This window comes from Empidonax traillii, unplaced genomic scaffold, assembly GCF_003031625.1.
Source record: "Empidonax traillii isolate 1590-97213 ecotype Southwest subspecies unplaced genomic scaffold, ASM303162v1 scaffold82:size1209730, whole genome shotgun sequence".
Classification (NCBI taxonomy): domain Eukaryota; kingdom Metazoa; phylum Chordata; class Aves; order Passeriformes; family Tyrannidae; genus Empidonax; species Empidonax traillii.
Window position 1 is genome coordinate 259,895 of NW_020955275.1, and position 19,983 is coordinate 279,877.

At 41.1% G+C, this 19,983-nt stretch overlaps 1 protein-coding gene across 3 annotated transcripts in view; it reads right to left on the minus strand.

Annotated features, from left to right (window-relative positions):
- The window catches only part of MOB3B (MOB kinase activator 3B), a 78,930-nt gene extending 59,289 nt beyond the window's left edge, over positions 1 to 19,641 (minus strand). For all 3 annotated transcript variants that reach the window (XM_027881015.1, XM_027881014.1, XM_027881016.1), the window contains exons 1-2: positions 19,524 to 19,641; positions 2,466 to 2,558 (exon numbers count right to left, since the gene is read on the minus strand). The gene's annotated coding sequence lies outside the window, so the exon portion shown is untranslated. The remainder of the gene's footprint in view (positions 1 to 2,465; positions 2,559 to 19,523) is intronic.
- Positions 19,642 to 19,983: the final 342 nt, after the last annotated feature.

Sequence of the window (19,983 nt, forward strand, 5' to 3'; positions counted from 1 at the left end):
ATATGATACAGAACATAGCACTTGGAAAAGAGGATATCAGTTACTGAGATTATCACAGCAGACTGATCCTTTTTTGTGTCATGTAGGTTCTGCAGCCTGTTTCAATGGGAAAGCCTTGAGAATTTTGGAGACTGGCTCTGCAGCAAACCTATCTGTTTGAGGAGGAGAGCTGGGTTACACAGGCATCTCCCAGCTCCTGCTCCAGTTGTACTGCTAACAAACGGATCATTATAATTTGTAATTACGCCTAAAAAAAGGGGCCTGGGACTTTCATTTGGGTGCTTGCATTTTGTAAGGCAGCACACACCAGAACTCAAGATTTTTCTAAAGCAAAAAGCAGAAGGACAGTTCTGTATCCTCCACACTCCTCAAAAAAGAGGGAGAAAAGCTGCCTGGATAGGTTGTCAGGAAGGAATGGAAAGTCACTTCACTTGCAAAGGATTTTGCAAGTAAAAAATTTTTTTACTTGCTCCTCTGCTCTCAGAACACTAAATCACGTACCTGCTGTGCACTACAGACATCAGCCAGGAGTCAGACTTTAACAATCCTTGTGGGTCCCTTCCAACTCAGGATACTCTGATTCCACTTTTTGCAGCTCATCCTATTTTTTCTTCTGTCAGCAGACAAGATGCTTCAGCAGAAGGCTTTTCAGCCTTTTGTTCACTTTTGTTGCAAGATGAGCTCTCTTAAAAGTAGTGTTGAATTAAGATCTTGTTCAGGGATTAAAGCGGAACGCCATCAATATCTTACAAATCATATGTTACATTTTAGGATTCTCTCATCCCCTACAAGCCCAATGGAAGCACTCTGTCCCTGCAATCTGTCACATTTGGTGACACTGCAGGAATCAGTACATCACTAACACAACGCACCAGAAAAATCTAGGAGGTAAGAAATTACACCTGCAAGTATAATGAGCTGTACAATCCAAGAGGGATTTTCCTTCTTTATAATTCTATAAAGGTCATTAATGTCATTAAGTTGTGTTTGGTGTTTTTATCAGTACAATAAACCAAAAACAAATCAGATTATGGAAGCTACTTTATTGTAATCGTGAAAGATGAGGTTTTCAAATGACTGCTCTCTTTGTTGTAAGATATAACCACAAAAACCTTATCGAAACCAATCACCCTGTCTCTTGTGTAAAAAATATTTCTCCTCAAGTGCTGTGGGAACAGCAAATGAAAGCAAGAAATATGAGAGCAAGTCATTTGTCCAAGGTCACACCCCAGGCCAATAGTAGATCAAGGAAGAAAACTACGGCTGCCTCATTTGGAGTTGCCATCTGCTCATAAATCTAGACTCCAAACACATTCTATACGCAGACTTTGGCACCTTTGTTTAACTCAGCTTGAACCTGCTCAACAAAACAACATATGTCCCAATTTCCACTGAATAATGGTGCTCCTTTGGATCTAGATTCACACTGGAAATTAAATGTCCGGACATTAGGATGCCACAAAAATGGATAGCACAAACTTGATGTCTTCTAATCTCTCACAAAGTTTTTTTCTCTGGCCTGCTAAGAAACTGCACTGTTCTTAGAGTCTCAATGTCATTAAACTAGAATAGGCATGCCATAATTAGCACACACAACCTACAAGCACAGCAGAAAACAGAAGAAGTAAAAGATGCCAGCTCAAGTTATTGGAAAGCATATAAACATGACTCATTAGATTTTTTGGGATAGATGAAAAAGCATGAATTTAATTTACTTTATGAGTTCATCTTTACCTCTTGCAAGTACTCTAGTCCTTCATCTAACTGCACAACAGTTACCTTTTCTTCACTGTCTTGTTTCTTAGCTATGGAAACTCCATCACTTTCCAAAGGAGGAGCAATATTTCAGACTGAAGAGATTTCTAAGGCATTGCCTAAGAGAATTGTCTGAAAACAGTGAGTTCTGAGAAGGAAAAAGAAAAATGGTATCAAGGGGCAAATTCAGTTAATGAGAGAAAATGCAAAACCTCCTGAGATTCCAAGAGCCAGCCCCTTTTCAACACAGCACATCTGTCCATCAGTGGGTGATTAACAGGGAAGTTACTGATCCACCTTGGGACATCTAGAGTAAAGTTCTCTGAATGTTTGAACATATTCAGGTGATTCCTGTACACCCTGTGTGTAGGTTTGGCCTCTACCACAGTGAATGTTTTTCTGGAAGTAAGTCCTTTGGAACAGGGAAATAAAATGCATCCTCAATCTAAATTACAACTATCCTGTTGAAGGCATAAATCAGGCATCCATTTACCATTAACACTGCTGGTGCTGACAACAACAACAAATCAAGGAAAAAATAATTTAATCCAGGAAATTACTTTGTTCAAGACCCTGTTATAAATATCACGCATTATATTTATAAAAATATTATCTATAAGTGTATATACAGGGCACATAAATGTACCCTATAAATGTACATATTACTTATAATGATATTCCTTAAAATAAACTCCTTAGAAACAGCTTACCATTTATCTTCTTTGCTCAAGATCCAGAGGTGTATGCATCTCTTCCCAAATCTCTTTACAGAGATGCAAAGAATTAATCCTTCAGGCCAAAATCTGTCCAGAAAAAAAAAAAAAAAAAGTATAGCAGTGCTAAGCACTGAGTGTTGGGAGTTTCCCTTCCTTATTACCCCATGTTGGAGTTTGAATAGGTGTGTCACATAATTATTAATTGCTCAGTAGACAGCAACAGTTGTCAACACCCTCCCAGCAGAGCACTTTGAATTAAGTTGCTGTATAAGACACAGGAGAAAAAAAAAACAAACAAAACAACACAAAAACCCACAAACAAAACAAACCAGAAATCACACACCAAGTTAACAAATCATCTCTTTGATCCTCAATCATGCCTTTGTGGATGAAGACCTCTAAAAAGCAAAGTAGCCCACAACAAGAAGACAACAGGGTAGAAAAAACTGTCATGCCAGACCAGCAGTTTCCCTTTGCTTCTCAAGATACTCTTTAAATGTAAGAAAATGGGAAATAAGAAGAGAAACTTTACTCTTTTAGCACCACAAAAATTTGATGCAGGTTACCTGGAAGTTACTTCTCATCACCTTGTCAAGACTTTGTTGACAGATAATGAGTTGTTAATACCAGAATTGAGCAAGTATTTGTTTTCCTATGATGTTGACTGTGAAGGACCTGGATGACAAGTCAAGGATTTTTTTACCAGCTGCTGGTAATCAAAACTGACACATCTGCCAAAACAGTGGTGTACTTCATAGGTTCACCTTGTAACACCTTGTGGTTTAGAACCTGCAAGAGAAATTTCAGTTGCTTCACCCTTCAATATAGAGGTGTTGCACAGCAGATAAATCCTGCTGCATGAACAGCAGCTCCAGGCTGTACTAATTATAACGAAGTTTTAACCTCATCAGTATGTTGTTACATAGTAGGTAAGACCCTAGGAGAAGACACAAGTAGGCCAGCTGACCCAAACCGACTAAGGGGATATTCCACACCGTATGACGTCAGCTCAGATACAAACGCCAAGGCAAGGAGGAGGAAGGGGGGCGTTCATTTTGTCTCCAATGGCTGCTTGCTGAGGAACCGTCATGTGTGCTGAAGTCCTGCTTCTCAGGAGCGGCTGGACATCGCTGCTGATGGGAATTAGAGAACATACCCTGCTATATTTTGCTTCACTTTCACATGCGTAAGCTTTCACTTTAAATAAACTGCCTTATCCTAACCCAGGAGCTGTTTTCTCCCCTGTCCAGCAAGGAAGAGGAGAGATAGAGAGACTGGGTGGGCACCTGGCATCCAGCCAAGGTCAACCTACCACATAGGCAAACTTGCTGAGGCTGCACCTGATCCCGCTGTGTTTCTCCCACTGACAAAGATATTGAAGTGTGATGGTCCCAATACTGACCCCTCAGGGGTCACCACTGCTTTCCACTTGGCCATTGAGCTGTTGATCACAATTCTTTGAGAAAAACTCATTCAGACAAATTTTTTATCCAACGAGTGGTCCATCCATCAAATCACAGGATATTCTGAGTTAGAAGGGACCCACAAAGATCTTCCAGTCCAACTCTTAAGTGAATGGCCCACAGGGATTGAACCTGCAACCTTGGTGTTATTAGCACCATGCTATAACTAACTGAGCTAAAGTTATGTTAATAATGTTAATGTGGAATAACATACAGTGGAATAATATTAATGCACATTTGTAGTCTCTAATACTCATACAGGCTAATATACAACACAGACTGATTTGTATCTAGCATCAACCCTGTAAGAAAGAGGTCTGCAGCACACATACAGTGGTCAGAAGTCTCAGGCTAAATTGATAAGTTTTTTTAGCTTTTCGTCAGTTTGGTTTGAAATGGTTTTGATTTTCTCTACATTCTGTAACCATTCTCACATCCAGGTACCAGAAATGAGGACCTGAGACACTTTGCCACACTAATGCTTCCCTCTGTGGATGTCACAATGAGACAAGATCACGTGGCTGCTTCAGGTTGTCTTCTACACAGCACAGGCTCCTGAACTCAGAATACTTGTTTCCAGCCTCTTAGTGTCATATCTCCTTTTAAAAGCAGGTCCTGCTCCCATACTTATAGACACGTTCTTCAGGTCATCCCTGTGTGCCAGAATCAGCTCTACCCCTGATCTGCCATCAAGATTTGATGATGGCAAAAAATTGTCATCATCACCACCATCATCCCCACTTGGAGAAAGGGAAGGGGATTGGCTTTTCAGTCAGATTAGTTTCCCAAGCTGACACATTCCTAAGGCCAAAGAGGAGAGAAAAAGGACTGGCTCTTTGGCTCTTTGGGTGGGAGCTAACCATTAGATCAATTTGGCTGTGCATGGTAAAACTTCACCTTAAGCTTGATATCATCTGTGCTCTATTAGAGGTTTGCTCCCAGGAGTACTTTGACTGACAAAGATCTCTAAAAACACTTTCAGCATGAAACATTTCCTCTGCAGTTGGAGGTAAACAAACCGATGGAGCCTTCTCTATCATGTTTATCGGATTCTGAGATTCAGGCCTAAGGGTTTTTTACATCCTAGAGAAGAAATACAGTGATGCATGTGCTCTTCCCAGAAAGAAAAACACTGCTCAGCAGGAAAACCAAGCAAATCTAGTATGGCATTTTAGTTTCTTACTTCACAACACAAAAATTCAATTTTAACTGGACCAGCACTAATTAGTACAAGTAAGAAAGAATTAGGAACTTTGTATCTCCTATCACTGTCATAGTGTTTTCATGACTATTTCACTAGCTGCCAAGATGACCTTTTTACAGACGGATGAACAATAATGGCAGTCTCACTGTTTATTACAATTGATTGCAAGCAGATGAGAACACTAGAGTCACAAAAATCTAACACAGAGTCTGACAGTGCAGCCAGATGGAAATTCCTTTGGAAAGTCAAACAGTCCTTCATGCAGGAAAATACTTAGAAATGGAGTTTATTGAGAGGGCATACTGCTCTTCTAGTACAGGTCACAAAAGAAAAGTGTATTGACCAGTTGCTTTTTAAATATGACCAGTCCTTTGTATCCCTTTATTTTCACATGCTTTTTCCTTCCCAAACCACCCAGATCCATTTCTTTCCCTGCCTTCGGTTTCTCCCATAAACATCCCATAATAGGTCCTGTGTAATCCCTAAATGCTCCTAATGTGTTGCCTACCTCCAGGCAGCAAATTCAGGAAGTCTGTGAGGTGCTTCAGCATTGACTCGTCTTAAAGCATTTGTCTCCCAAGTCATGGAGGTGAAGCTCCCTCAGGACAATGCTGGAAGGGGCCCTTCCTCAGTATCCTTAATTTGCTTTTCTGCCTGACACTGTGTCCCTGTGCTCCTTCAGGTTTGTAGAGATAAGGTGATGGCTCCTGTGATGGGGTTGGAGGCAGCTGGGGGAAGTGTTACTGAGGCTTCTCCACCTGCCAATGTCTCTCTGCTCTGCCTTGTGGAGCACAGCCAAGTTTTTATCACACAAACTGATGCAATTTCTCAACATTATTTCTTAAGTAAGAAAAAAGGGCAATACTGAGAGAAACAAAGACAATCCAGAAATTACTGTAGCCTCTTTCTCAGAATCTAGGGTTATCCAGAAGCAGAACCAATTTGCATTTATCAGGCCTCAGCCAATTTTTTTACTCCTTTTTTTCAGCATTTCTCACAATGTTTTCACTAGACAACCCTGACAAAGAGCCTGGGTAAAGCTGAATAACTCCCAAGTCATGTAGTAAGTAGGTATATTAACCTTGCAAAGACGTAGTTAAAATATGGGAAAACTAAGACACTTTGAACTTAGGCATCACTTAGGTGAATTCGTATCTGGAATCTCAGTTCCATTCAGTTGACTCCTAGTCTTTTGTACTAGACATGTTGCTTCAGCACTAACTTCTGGATTTTGTTTCAGCTCCCATGTGAGCCACAAAATGTTTATGTCCTCATCCTCTTTGGCACAAAATGGGATCCACAGTCCAAGAGTTCTTTAGCCTTCACTGAAGTATGACAGCCTACGAGAGCACAAGAAGAGATTCTGATGCTCACACTTGTTGCAGATACACGAAATCTTTAAGGGAGTGATTTTAAAAATCATTATTACTATTATTATTAAAAAAAATCCAAACACAAGACCCAACCAACCCACTCCACCCCCCCCCCCAAAAAAAAAACCCACAAAAAAACTAACCAAAACAACCAATCAAAACCAACACAACGCACCAATCATATTCTATCTACTAGAAGAAAAAATGGTTATTTCAGCAACTCTGGGTCCCTTGACCAAACTCCAGAGAGGTGTTTGGAGGCAAGAATGTAATGTAGAACAAAAGCCTGAAGCACTGAAACAAATGCACAGATGTATTGCTTCTGACTCACTCGTTCAAACCACTTTTCTCATTCTCACAGGCAACGTATTTCCATACTTGCAGGAAGCGATTAAGAAAGGTCCAGTGTGGGGCGCTTGGTCTCAGGGGCGGTGGTTTGCACTACAAGATAGAATGTGTGTATCTCCTTTCTCTGTTTTCAGGGAAGAATTGTTTTAATTTAGAACATTGTAATCTTCATGTGGGTCCTCAAATATCCCCAAAGTAGAGGGGTTACACACAGTATTCTGCAGAGGTAACTCAGCTACCCCGGGAAGCATTGTCCTCACTTGTCCCTAGATAAGCAGCACAAAGCCAATAGGTCTCTGATCCCTAACACTGACCTGAAGGTCCTTACACAATTAATATTTTCATTCATCACTTATAATTGTCTCATACTGCTTAATCTTCTCTTGAAATTTTAATTTTTCTTCACAACAACCAAATAGCTCAAGGACCACCTATGAAATGACACTGGGAGAAAAGCAGAATAAAACTGAACAGTAAATCAGATCCATTTTTGCCATGGGGCACTAAACTGTTTCTCATGTTGCTTTAGTGGATGAAAAGAGTGGTCCTCACTCAATTTAAATCAATGTTCCATTTAATGCAAAAGAGCCATGCATATGTACACCAAATTAAAAAGACATCTGTGGCACTAATGCACTAATTCTGCCATAGCCTTCTTGTTTCTCTATCCAGTCTTTCAAACAAAAAGCTATCCTTCCTATAATTTCATTCATAAATTAACTTCTCTGAAGACCTCTGGGTACAGATAATTTTTGACACTACCACAATATTACTACAACATTAGCATCAGCAGGAGCAAAACAAGAATAACCATGGGAGAATTACTATATTAGTAGGCTCCTGCTGTGTAACTGCTGAAGTCATCCTACAGCTTGCTAAAGAAACTGCTTATCCATAGCCATTTTTCAATCTGTCAGATTATAGCAGGTCCTCCCAATCCAACAGGATTTATTTTTCTTTCAACAAAATACTTTCTAATCTCATCTTGGAATTCCTTTATGGCTTCCATCTAGTTTAACCCCAGCTGGCAACTAAGTACCACACAGCCACATGCTCACTCTGCCCCATTCCCCAGGGGGAAGCAAAATCAGAAAGAAAAGTAAAACCTGTGGGTTTAGATAGGAGCAGTTTAATAAGTGACAAAATTATTATTAATAATAATAATAATAAACAATAATAATGAGAGGAAAAAACACAAGAAAGACAAGTGATGCACAGTACAATTGCTCACCACCCACTGATCAATGACCAGCCTGTCCTAGAGCAGTGACAGATTTGCAGCTCCTGTCCAACTCCCCTCAGTTTATATACTGGGCATGATGTTCTATGGTGTGGAATATCCCTCACGCCAGTTTAGGTCAGTTGTCCTGCTCCCTCCTGGCTTTTTTTGTACCTGCTTGCTGGTAGCACACAGGAAACAACAGTCCTTGACAACAGCCAAAACATCAGTGTGTTATCAACATTACCCTCCTACTGATTCTAAACCACAACACTATACCTGCTACTAGGAAGAAAATTAACTGTATCTCAGCCAAATCAGGACAACATCAAATATTCCAGAGCTTCAACATCTTCAAATATTTTTCAAATATTCCTGTAATTATGCAGGCTGAACAACATAACAGTAAATCACTTTGGTTCACTTTTAGATTTAGCAATCCTTAAAGATACCCACAAGAAGGAAAGTAAATCCACCTTGTAACTTCTGCTTATCTTAATGTTCAACCCAATCTTCTTTTTCAACCATCAGTGACTTCTCATACTGTGATTACAAGAACCAGGTAAAAAGGTTGGTACAGCACTAGAGAAAGGCGGCAGTGCCTAGAAACATGGCATATTCAGGGACCAATCAAGCACTTTCATTTCAAGCTACAGTGCTTGTACGGCACTTTCTCAGAACTGTAATTACAAAAGGCTGAGATGGCTTCGAGCACTTGCAATTAACCTGCTGGTGGCCACCTCCAGTCCTACTACAACGTGTCCCAAAGACACGGCAGTCAGAGGAGTACACTGGCCAGACGTCCAGTCCTGATGGTGGAATATTTTACTACCAACACAAGTGAACTCAGTCTCCTTGACAGCTTGTTTTCATGGGAGTGATGTCCAGGTGCTAGAAAGATTAATTACTTGTGAGAATGGCCTTGTTAAGGTTTAGGGCTTGCCATGCTTCAATGATTTCAGACCTAGGGGGAGGTTAGCAACGCTTGGAGAGTAGGATGTACCCCTGATAGTGGATACAAAGAATGCAGAATTTATGGGCCACAAGGACATTTAATGGCAATACTCCCAAGATAAGGAAATAACTAACAAAAGCAACTCGGCAACGATGCTGAGTTCAGCTCTGCCTGGGCAAAGGGTAGTTCTGGCAAGGGGAGATCACGATCACCAATTCATGAACCACTGACTCAAGAAACCCACCAACTCAAAAGAAGAGAAAGACTCAGCACGTGGACTAATTAGAATAAGAAGTGAGAGAATCATTCTTCAAACAGAAGAAAGAATACTAATTAATAAGAGAACTATGTAGCAAAATGTCTCTATTTGCTAAAATGTAAAAATAGTAAAAAGTTTTTATAGACTTTACAGAAATTTTACATACTCGATTTGTGGATTTGCCACCCAGCACCCCTTTCTGCACAGAACTGTAAGTACCTTAACTGTACACAGACCAGCCTCTTGCATACCAGGTGAAATTTTGGGACAGCAGTCCTGGCGACTTAGGTGAAAAAGCCATAAAGCCTTGCCTGGATCATCCTGCTGCCCGCCCCCAGCAAAGGAGGATTGGTTCAGATAGAACTTGGACCAGTTTGATCGGGGACTCCATGGAATCTTCTTCAGTGTTGGGGCAGTAAGCAACTTCAAGGTGCAGCATTCCAGAGGAACTGGAGCAAGAGCAAAAGTGGGGTGAATTCCTGGACTGGTAAGTACCAAATTTCATTTTTTTTGTAACTGATCAGTGGAATTGGTACAGGAAAACTGCAAGCTCTGTGTAAATCAAATCAGAAGAATCCGTAACAGGGGCTGTGATTGTACACAACAGTAACAATATGAAGGAGGGAGGGGTCCTCCTATCTTTGCGGGCACTGGGTTGGAGCGGTGGGTAACTAATGATGGGGGTCAGAACTGGGAAATAAATAAATGCCTGTTACAAGCAAAACTGTGTATAGGAGAGAGTGCCTCTCCTCTCTCTGCTGACAAGGAGTCAGAGCAGAGTGTAATAAAACATTAGTTCTGGAAGTCTGGACCTAAGGATAAAGGAGTAGAGCAAACTGTACTAGCAAACTAGTCCACAGTTCCACCCTGTAGCCCTTCAAGTTGTATTTTGAACAACTGGAATAAGTTGTGGAAGATCCTAAGATTAAAGATAAAAGGAATAAACATTGTAATCAGTGGTGGACACCTTTTAAATTGGAGAATGAAGAAAACAGATTGTTAGAGTTTTATATTTCCTTAGGATCAGTATTATTTTGTTGCTGACTTGGTAAATGGGGTGAGGTTTGGTTTATGTTGACGCTTTTATGACACTGCATAGAGATCCAGGTATTCAGAAAAAAGTGTATGTTGGGAGGAGATATGCTCATGCCACATACTAAGAAGGAGAAAAAGGAAGACTGTATGTTGCAAAGGGGATGAACTGGAAGACATGAATGTTACTTCCCTCCTTTTCTCCCCATATAACATTGGGGTGAGGATGGATAAAGAGAATACGGATCAAAATAAAGAGTATATGAGAAGAAAGGATTTTAGTCCTGTTGCAGGCTAGACTCGGGGACATAATCAGCCAGTAATACAGGTGTCCTTAGAACAAGCAACGGGGGTAAAGAGTCTGCTAGTTTTTGTACATATCATTTTTTTTACTTCAGATTTGTTGAATTTGAAGCGATCTGTGGTTTGTACTGGCAGAATCTTGAAGAAACGTATCAGCTTCTGGAAACAGTCATGATAACTGAGGAGAGATGTAGGCTATATTGAATACCTTTTTACTGCGGGAAAAAAAGAGAGTGGTATTACAAAGGTGAAAGAAACAGAACAGGCTGGGAGGGTTGGGGTGTGAAAGGCCCCTACTCACCCTCTGGTCCCTTCCCTCTACTTTTGGCCTGAATCATTGTGGTTATTTGTAGGCAGGAAGGATCGTTTAGAAGATGTAATGCATTATGATGCTGGAGAAGTTTTTACAATGAATGAGGGGGGCTGGGGGAAAATATCAGGGAACCCCCATCATGCCCTCTAGCTCCAATAAAATCAAGGAATGAAACAATAGATTTTGGATTGATAGCAGAGCCATACATTCAGTAAAACCTATCTGCAAGGGTCTGCTAAGTAAAGTTATAGGACCAGTTGTTGCAGCAATGGAAAAAAGAGCTTTATAGTCATTCTTACAACTCACGGAGTGGACAGTTGGAGATACTAAACTGAACTCACAAGTTTCTACATGCCAGAATGCCCCCATCCATTGTAGGATAAGATTTATTATGCAAGTTAAATGATCAAATCAGAGAGCTCTGCATCTCACAAGAAAGGGTATGGGAGGTTTGAATCTGTTTACTAATGACCCAGACCTCAGAGGAACATGAGGGTCAGAGGGAACAAGATTTAAGAGCAATAAACCAAATAATGGTGGGAAAATACTTATTTGATTGGTTTAGATCTAAAAGATGCTTTCTTTTCCATTTCAGAGGATGAACAGAGCCAGATTCTTACATACCAGGTGAAAAGATTGATTTCGGGACAACCGGAGGAGGTTTCAGAACAAGCATTTTCTTACTCTGAAATTTAAGGAATTCCTTTTCTTTACATAAAAATATGCTTTTTTTAATGGCTCTGAACATTAGATTAGATGGCTGATTCATCAAGGGATAAAGTAGAACAAAGCTTCTCTGAGCACTAAACTATCAGACATTTTGGAGAGAAAGGCTTCTGTCTTAAGAGTTGTACATCTTTTTTTTTTACCAACATAGTGAAAGCAACATAAGCCCCTAATGAGCCAATGCTTGTGTCAATAACAGGGTTATCTTCTAACAAAATTTAAACCACTTCCCAAACAAAACAATTTATCCTAACAAAAAAGACATTTGTTCTTAAAACAATAAAATTACATCTTGCTTCGATCGCCTATCTGTTAGCCAGGAATGTGATTTTTACTGTTTTTGCCAACTTCAGCACAAAAGTAAAATTTTCCAGCATAAAACACAACTGCCTGTTCTAATAAGAATACAAGAAGATAAAATGCCCTCACCAGATTCTAATTGGCTTATCTGCCCATGTCCTCTGACTCACCAGATCGACTGACTTACCCTATTTTCAATTAAATAGTCAAAGTAGAAATGAGCAAACCTTTGCACTTGTGTGGAACTGAAATAAACAGTAAACCTTGGCAGGACCACAGTTGATAGAAAGCACAGTTCCTAGAAAATGAGTAATACCCAGCATGTCACACAGAGGAAATAAATTCAGAGATGTGAGAGAGAAGCATGTAAGCAAGACAAGACAACCATGAAACTGAGAGCTTACAGCTCTGCATAAAGGAAAGGAAAATAGTGCTGACTACTTCATCAGCATGACCATCTTGGTTCAGAGAAGCCTACTGCAAATCTGCATTATACTGGCATTGTACATCAAAATCTCACATCCAGTTTGTGTTTTCCAAGGAATCAAAATGAACTACCACAACATGAACTTACTATGGAAAATGGGTGGTTATTTATCTCAACAATGTCTCAATGAAACAACTGATTTCAGATTTCCCATGGAGATTACCAAGATCACACAGAACAGCACAGTGATCATCTACGAGTTCCTCCAAAATATCTTCCAACTATTTAGCAAGAATCTTCCTGTTGATGCTTGGAATACAAGCAAGATTGAGAAATTCCAAAATGGAATTCATCATCAAATTGAAGAGTTGGAGACCTGTCTGTCAGAAGAGCAATCCAAAGTAAGAAACAACTTTCAAACGTGGATCCTTAAAAGCTCTACATACAGCATAAAAAAGTACTTTCAAAGAATCACCAGTTTCCTACAAGATAAGCAATACAGCCACTGTTCCTGGGAAGCAGTCCAAATGGAACTGAGAATGTGTCATATAATTTTCGACAGTCTTATGAAAAAAAAACCTACACGAAGAGGTAAAAATCTATGTTTTGTTTCTTTTTAAGAATATAATAATTTTCCCCTTATTGATAGGTTTTTAATTTCCATTTTAATTAAATTTTAATTTTAATAATTTTCAAATTGATAACTGGGGTTTGTTTTCAAAAAATATTCAGTTAAACAAGTAGAGTACTCAATTGAAGGGGCATTTGGTATCACCACTTCTGTAGAAGATAAGATCTTAAAAAACGTAAGTGAATATTGCTCTATTGTCCCTTTGTGCCATAAAAAAAGGTTTTGCAGTCTGTCCACAGAATATGACAATAGTTTTACAAACAGAAAAATTTGCAGGTGGACACCTTATAGATTTTATTTTTGCATTACTTCACTAATTCAGAAAAAAAGTACAAGATGTAGACATGCATAAGGAAGACAGATCTTCCCGCAGCCTTGCCTGCTACAGAGGTCTTGACTTACAAAGCAGGGGAGAATTATACATAGACCTTTTCAAACTCAAAAATAATGATAGGTAGTCCTTCCAAGCAAGAAAAGTCAATTCCCAGCTTTGATGCTTTGATATTTATTTTGCAAGTATATTTATCTCTATATCCTATGGAGATACATATATATATATATGATATATATATATGCACATAAATTTATATACAGATTTACAGCATATTCAATAGCTATAGCACAGATTTTCAGGATATGTTGATTCACAATCCTATGTAAAATATTTATCTGTTCTATGTACTTTAAGTTCATAAGCAAACAAGCTTAATCTGAAAAGAATTACTATATGGACACAGATGCTACCAAATTTCTTTCATTACTCTCTCACCTTTCTTTCCTTCACTCAGGATGAAGCAAAGCAGTACTTCAGGTTATCATCTTCATCAGTTTAACTATTACTCAAGACACTCCGAATATCCTGGGTCTCAGTACCACTCTCTATACATTAGAAGACTGACTGAATGAGTTCTGACATGGACATTTTTATCATAAATGAACTGTGTCAAATTTGAACGTAAGAGAAAAAGAGTTAAAATATTTCTGGGACTTCTGGGACTGGGGAAGAAAAAGGGATTACTCTGAGGAGAAAAAATTCAGCATACTGTTACCATTATCTGAGGACAGAACCTCAACATTTTGCCCGAGAAGTTTCAGGGCTGGACAGCAACTTTGTTCCCATGCCCTTCCTTCATTCAAATGAAATATATATCTTTAAATCCCTTCTCATTTAGCTATTATAATGGAATGGTATTATTATTCCTGGTTCCAAGAACGTAACAACAGGATACTTACAACTGCCTAATTTTAGGCATTAATTTAGACATTGGGCTAGAGAGATCAGGTCCACCAACTCTCCTCTCATATGCTCCTGTTTTACAGAAACGGAGGAGGAGGGAATGGGTTTCAGACTCCTGAATATAATTCTTCTTCCAATCACCAACATTATGCCTCTGTTCTTAACTGGTTTTCTTAGGGAACATATGATCAGTTTGGCACATAGGTAATGTTACATTCCCAACAACCTCGTTAATCAATCTCTGGAATCTGTTTTATTAATTTAAACACTTTGCAACTATGTTGACACTACAGTGATTTTTGATGGCAACAAAATATGTTCAAGTACACATAAATCTGATTTTTTTTTTTTAAGTTGCTGCTTTTAGTGTTTGGTTACTGTGGGGAATTAACATGGCCCAATTTTGCATATTAAGCTTAAGGAAACTGATGAACCAAAGCTCATGAACTTGAGGTCTCCCTGTGTGCAATACAGCACACAAGATAATGTCAGGTTGTATGTACCTATATCTACGCTGCACATCCTTCTCTTTGCACAAATCTGCACTTAAATTCCAGTCTCTGAAAGGCTAAGGGTCAGCACAGACTTCAGCAGATATGATGGTCACAACCTTCCACATCCTACTAGATTCTATCATTTCTTCATGAGATCACAGCATGTTTTGATTAGGTAATGACAGCATTATGAGCCAAAAAAAAAACCCTCCCTGGACAGCGTGGAAACATTCACTTCCTTCATCTGCACTTCTGGGGAGGTATTCCATCAATCTAAAGCAGATATGCCTATTAACTCGCATTCTTTATTGTCAATTGTGACTTACATTTCAAAATGCACAGAGTTTTTTTGAAGGGGGGAAATAGAGACCTCATTAGGTGATAATTGGGAGTATCCAGGTAAGCCTAACCCACTGATATCAACTAAGCTTTTATAGGGAATAAGTGTTTAAGAACTGCTTATTCTAGCTCTCTGCAAAAAAATCTCTTTTACAAGTTGAAATTAGTTGCATCTTACAGAAGAAAAAAGAAGTAACTGTAACTATTTTCATATTTCTCACCCGGAATTCACTGTTAACCCTCAATGAGGGTACATATGCAACTTTCTTTTCCTGTGGAAAGAGTTGCACTTTCTGAGACTGAATAAGGTCTTCTATTATTTCAAGTCAAACAACTTTAAATCTTTACTGTTTTTCCTTACATGAGTACTTAGAAATGAAGTACTGCACTTTTCTATGAAAAAAATTTAGACTGCTGTTGTTACATGTAATTATTACAATTAAACTTTTTGTAACTTTTGTAACTTTCTGTCATTACCGTAACTGGAGACCCAAAGAAACAAAATCAGGATTGTACAAGAACATGTTTGCTTTTTAAGTGTTTTAGTTTGTTAGTTTTGATACTCGTGTGGATAAACATTACTTCAATGTCTACCTTAATGAGGCACTTAATATCATGCTAGTGGATACAACAACGAAGGCAGGAAAAAAAAAAAAGACATTAAAATGAGAAAATAAAAACGGTACTCAAAACTCTTAGAATTTGCACAGCGATTCAAACCCACTTAACATTTCTTTAAAGAAAAAGTGACTATATTTCAACATCCTCTAAGTGGACAGCTTTTGACTTTTTTTCTGGGTAAAAAAAAAAAAAAAAAAAAAAAAAAGAAAGTCCATATTTTGCTGGAAAGCGCCATCTGAAATGGTCACTGCTGGCCTTTGTACCATACTGTTTTGGTCAATGAAAAGTTGAAATACAGACAGTTGGGAGACTAGAAAAGATAAAATGCAATTCTTCTACGATGTAGAGCTGGAATAAGGCATTAATGACCAGTGGGCCAGAAATGAAATGGAACTTTCTTATAGCCCTCAGCCACACTTCTTCAGTTTCAGCACAATGAGAGTACCACCCAGTCAGGGCCTGCTGTCAAGCCTCCCAAAAACTGTTTTAAATGCTTGTTCAGCACTCTACCCAGTCTCTGATTTAGAGACTGCACTCATCTAGCTGACAGAATTTGCTTTAAAACTTTAAAGCTGAATAATTATGACAGATATATTTTGGGAGGGGTTGTTTTGCTTTTTGTTTGTTTGTTTTTGAGGTTGTTTAGGGGGTTTTTGTTTGTTTGTTTATATCCAAATGGTAATGAGTGTCAAATTACAAAAAACAAAAACAAACAAAAACACAACATCATCAAAAAAACCAAACAAAATCCAATATAGTCACTCCAGTAGGGAAAGAAAACTCCTGGTTTTAAGACCAAAGTGGTCCTCTACAACCAAGTACCTGAATATATACTGCATGCTATAGCCACAGAATTTACTGAATTCTTTCTGGATACAAACCCTGCATTTTTTGATAGCGTAAGGGTATGTTGGATCTTCAAAATAAAAAACAGAAAATCTTTTTTATCTGATTGTATTGGTGTGGCAAGGAAATGCCCTCAACAGCAGAAGCAGCACATATCTTGAATTAAAACTGAACACAGATTTCCTAGATCAAACAGATCTTAGAAAGTCTTAGCCAGAGAGCCTCCTGCTTTTAAAAAGTTTTGTTCTCATTAAGATATTTGATTAGCCTAAGTACTCTTTTATGCTTCTGGGGTAAATTAAACTACAGTGATGGTTCACAAGACAGGATGACCCAGTTTTATATCCTCTCTTCCTCCCTTCCCTGCTTTTCAATCTCACATTCTTATGCTGCTTTAACACCTGTTGCACCTTTTCCTGAGCTCATCAGAACAACAAGAAAAAATAAACAAACAAAATCCATACTGTTGTTCTAAGGCTCATTACCCATCACCAAAGCACCTTAGTGGAGCAGTAAAGTGGTAATTTCTCTGGAAATAAATTAAATTCTACACTACTTAGCATTAAAATTCCAGTTACATGTTACTCATTTCAGCTTTCTCTCTCCACCTTATCTGCACAGGCCTATTTAAGTCTCTGGCTCAGAAGAGGCTCACAAGACACTTATCTGTCAAAGGTACTACTGAAGCATCAATCCTGAGATAATACCCTAAAGCGGAAGAATGAAAGTAACATTGTGTTTTGTCTATAAAATATTCCATCTGAGATCTGTTTACCTAACTAGTGATAAAGACTGAATATTAAACAAAGTACCACATTTTTCCCTTTAACATTTTTAAACAATTGCTGTTCCAAAGCACTCTGTGATCCTTGTTCTCAGTGCACTTGGACCTCTCTGTTTCTCTTAGTTTCTGTTTCAGAACAGAAGTGTCTTCCTCAGGGACCCAACAATGACAAGTACTTTGCTGGCAGTTGATAAAAACCCATTTATCAGCAGAGAAATACCAGCAAAGGAGCTGAAATGATTTGGTCCAGTCCCAAGTTCCACATCACTCACTAATGTGCTCTAGGCAGCACCAGCTACTACCCCAACACACCAGCAGACAGAATAAAATCATCATTCCAAGATACCTGATGACAAGCAACATCACACTATTCTGCATCCACCTTACTTTCTCTTTAGCACTTTCTGGAACTCAATATTGCTTGACTGTACCTGGTCTACCTTGAATTCCTCTTCTTTCTACCCTATACCCCTCTTTCAGATGTGCAGGCTCTCTGTTAAAAAAGAACAGTTGCCTCCTTTTTTATTTTTTGTGCCAGGAATGCTCTTTTCTGTGCCCAGTGACATGCAGAAGTACAACTGTCACAATTGCTGGTCCACTCAGAGGAGTCTGCAAATCTTGAGTAACATGCTTTGCTGTAGAAAGGCAAGAAACAGGCTCTCCTCTACTTACTGCAACGCATCTCCAGTCTGAGATGTCAAGAGGATTTTCTCACAAATATCCTTTGTTATATACAAATCATATCTGTGTTTAAAGTACAACTAAATGACTTGGAGAACAGAAAACACGATCCTGTTGTTGTTTATGTAAGAAATCACTGCAATCTAAGCACGGGTGGCAAGGATCCTCAAATACAGTTTATCCACCTGATAATCATCCAGCTAACTTGTTCTTGTTCCAACCTGGTTTAGGACAAACACCTGCATCAATCAGAATATTTTGCTTATGAGAGCTGCTCACAAGCAGCCCCAGAAGAGGTTGATATGCCCACCAAAATGGGAGCAAGAAGGCCTCTACATCTTTAAATGCCAGCTGGCAGTGGTCTTGCCAGAAGAAAGACAGATGACCTGCAGGGTCAATCAGTTTCAAGTAGGACTCTCCAGGAATCTCTGCCAACCAGGATCGCTCTGTTTGCATTGCAGCTTTTCTTTTTTTAAGCCAACAGCACGCACCTCTAGGGTTTGCTACTCCTTGCACCAGCCATTACTCATTTATCCATAACGAGCCCTGGGTCAGCCTCTGAGAAACCAGCTGTCAGCTTATCACATTGTGATGCTGCAAAGACTTGCAGAGATTTCAAATACTCAGTTCCAATAGTGAACAAAGAGTTAAACACAAACCATTTTTCCTTAAGTAACCTTGCAAACTCGCCACAATTAACAGACCAGGCAGATCAGGTGCATGGCAGGTTTCTTGACAGACTAACTTCGGCCCCAAGATTAAAGGAACTGCGGGAAAATTAACATTTTTAACAGGCTGAGTCTCAGCGTTTGCCACGCCAGAACACAAGCTCCTGCGGTGCTGAGCCTCCTATCCCTCTGCTCAGCACGGGTACAACAGGAGCAGCACGCAGGGCTCGGACCTCCCCTCCCTGGGCCAGGGCACGGTGCGGGAGGGCGGCAGGAGCTTGTCCCGCTCGCCTCCGTCTCCTGCCGCGCGGCAACAGGTCCGCAGAGCCCGCCGCTCACCGGCGAGACCGAGTCGGCTCCTGAGGCTCTGCAGGTAAGCACGCAGCAAATCCACCTCTGGAAGACGGGCTGGGCAAGGGAAAATGGGGAGCACTTAGGAAAGCGCACCTTCGCGCGGGCTGCGGGTCAGCCGGGGGCTGCGCGGAGCCCAGAGCGCTCGCAGGCACCGTCCCGTCCGCTCTCACGGTGCCCACCTGCCGCTCCGGCCGGGACTGCGCCACCTCCTGAGGCCGGCGGGGCAGCGGGAGCTCCTTCCCGGAGGGGGCGGGCACCGGCCGTGCCCCGCAGCGCGGCGGACCGGGCCGCCTCCCCGCGGGGTCGGGAGGAGCTGGGGAGCGGAACCGGAGGGACACCTCTCCTTGGACTGCGCGAAACGGGGAACAGGCGAGCCCGTCCCGCTGCCGGCGGGAAGTTGGCAGGCGGCGGGACCGACTCCTCCCCACTCCCTCGCGTGACCCACCCACCTCGCCCTGACCCACCGCCGCCGTACCTCCCAGCGCTCCGGGCGCCGCCGCTGCCCCTCCAGGTGCCTCGCCCGCAGGACAACCAGGGAAAGGACGCCACAGTCCTGCGCGCCTCTCCCGCGCACCGCCGGCCCCGGCGCAGCGCTGCCCGTTTGAGCGCGGCCGTGCCCGCCGTGGCTGTGCCCGGCCCGGCGCTGTCCGCCCCTTTCCCGCCCCGGGCGCCGCCCCCGCCCGCCCGGCCCGCGCTCCCGCGGCGCAGGGCGGCCCCTGGCGGCTCCGGAGCTGCGCGGACATGGCGGCGCCGCGCACCTGCTGCTGCCGGGGCCCTGAGGCGGGCCCGCCACACTGCCCTGCGGCCGAGGGGCGGGCCACGTCCCTACGGAACCGCAGAATGGCCTGGGTTGGAAGGAACCCAGAAGGATCATTGAGTCCAACTTCTGGCCCTGCCCAGAACACCCCAAGAATCACACCATGTGCCTCAGAGTG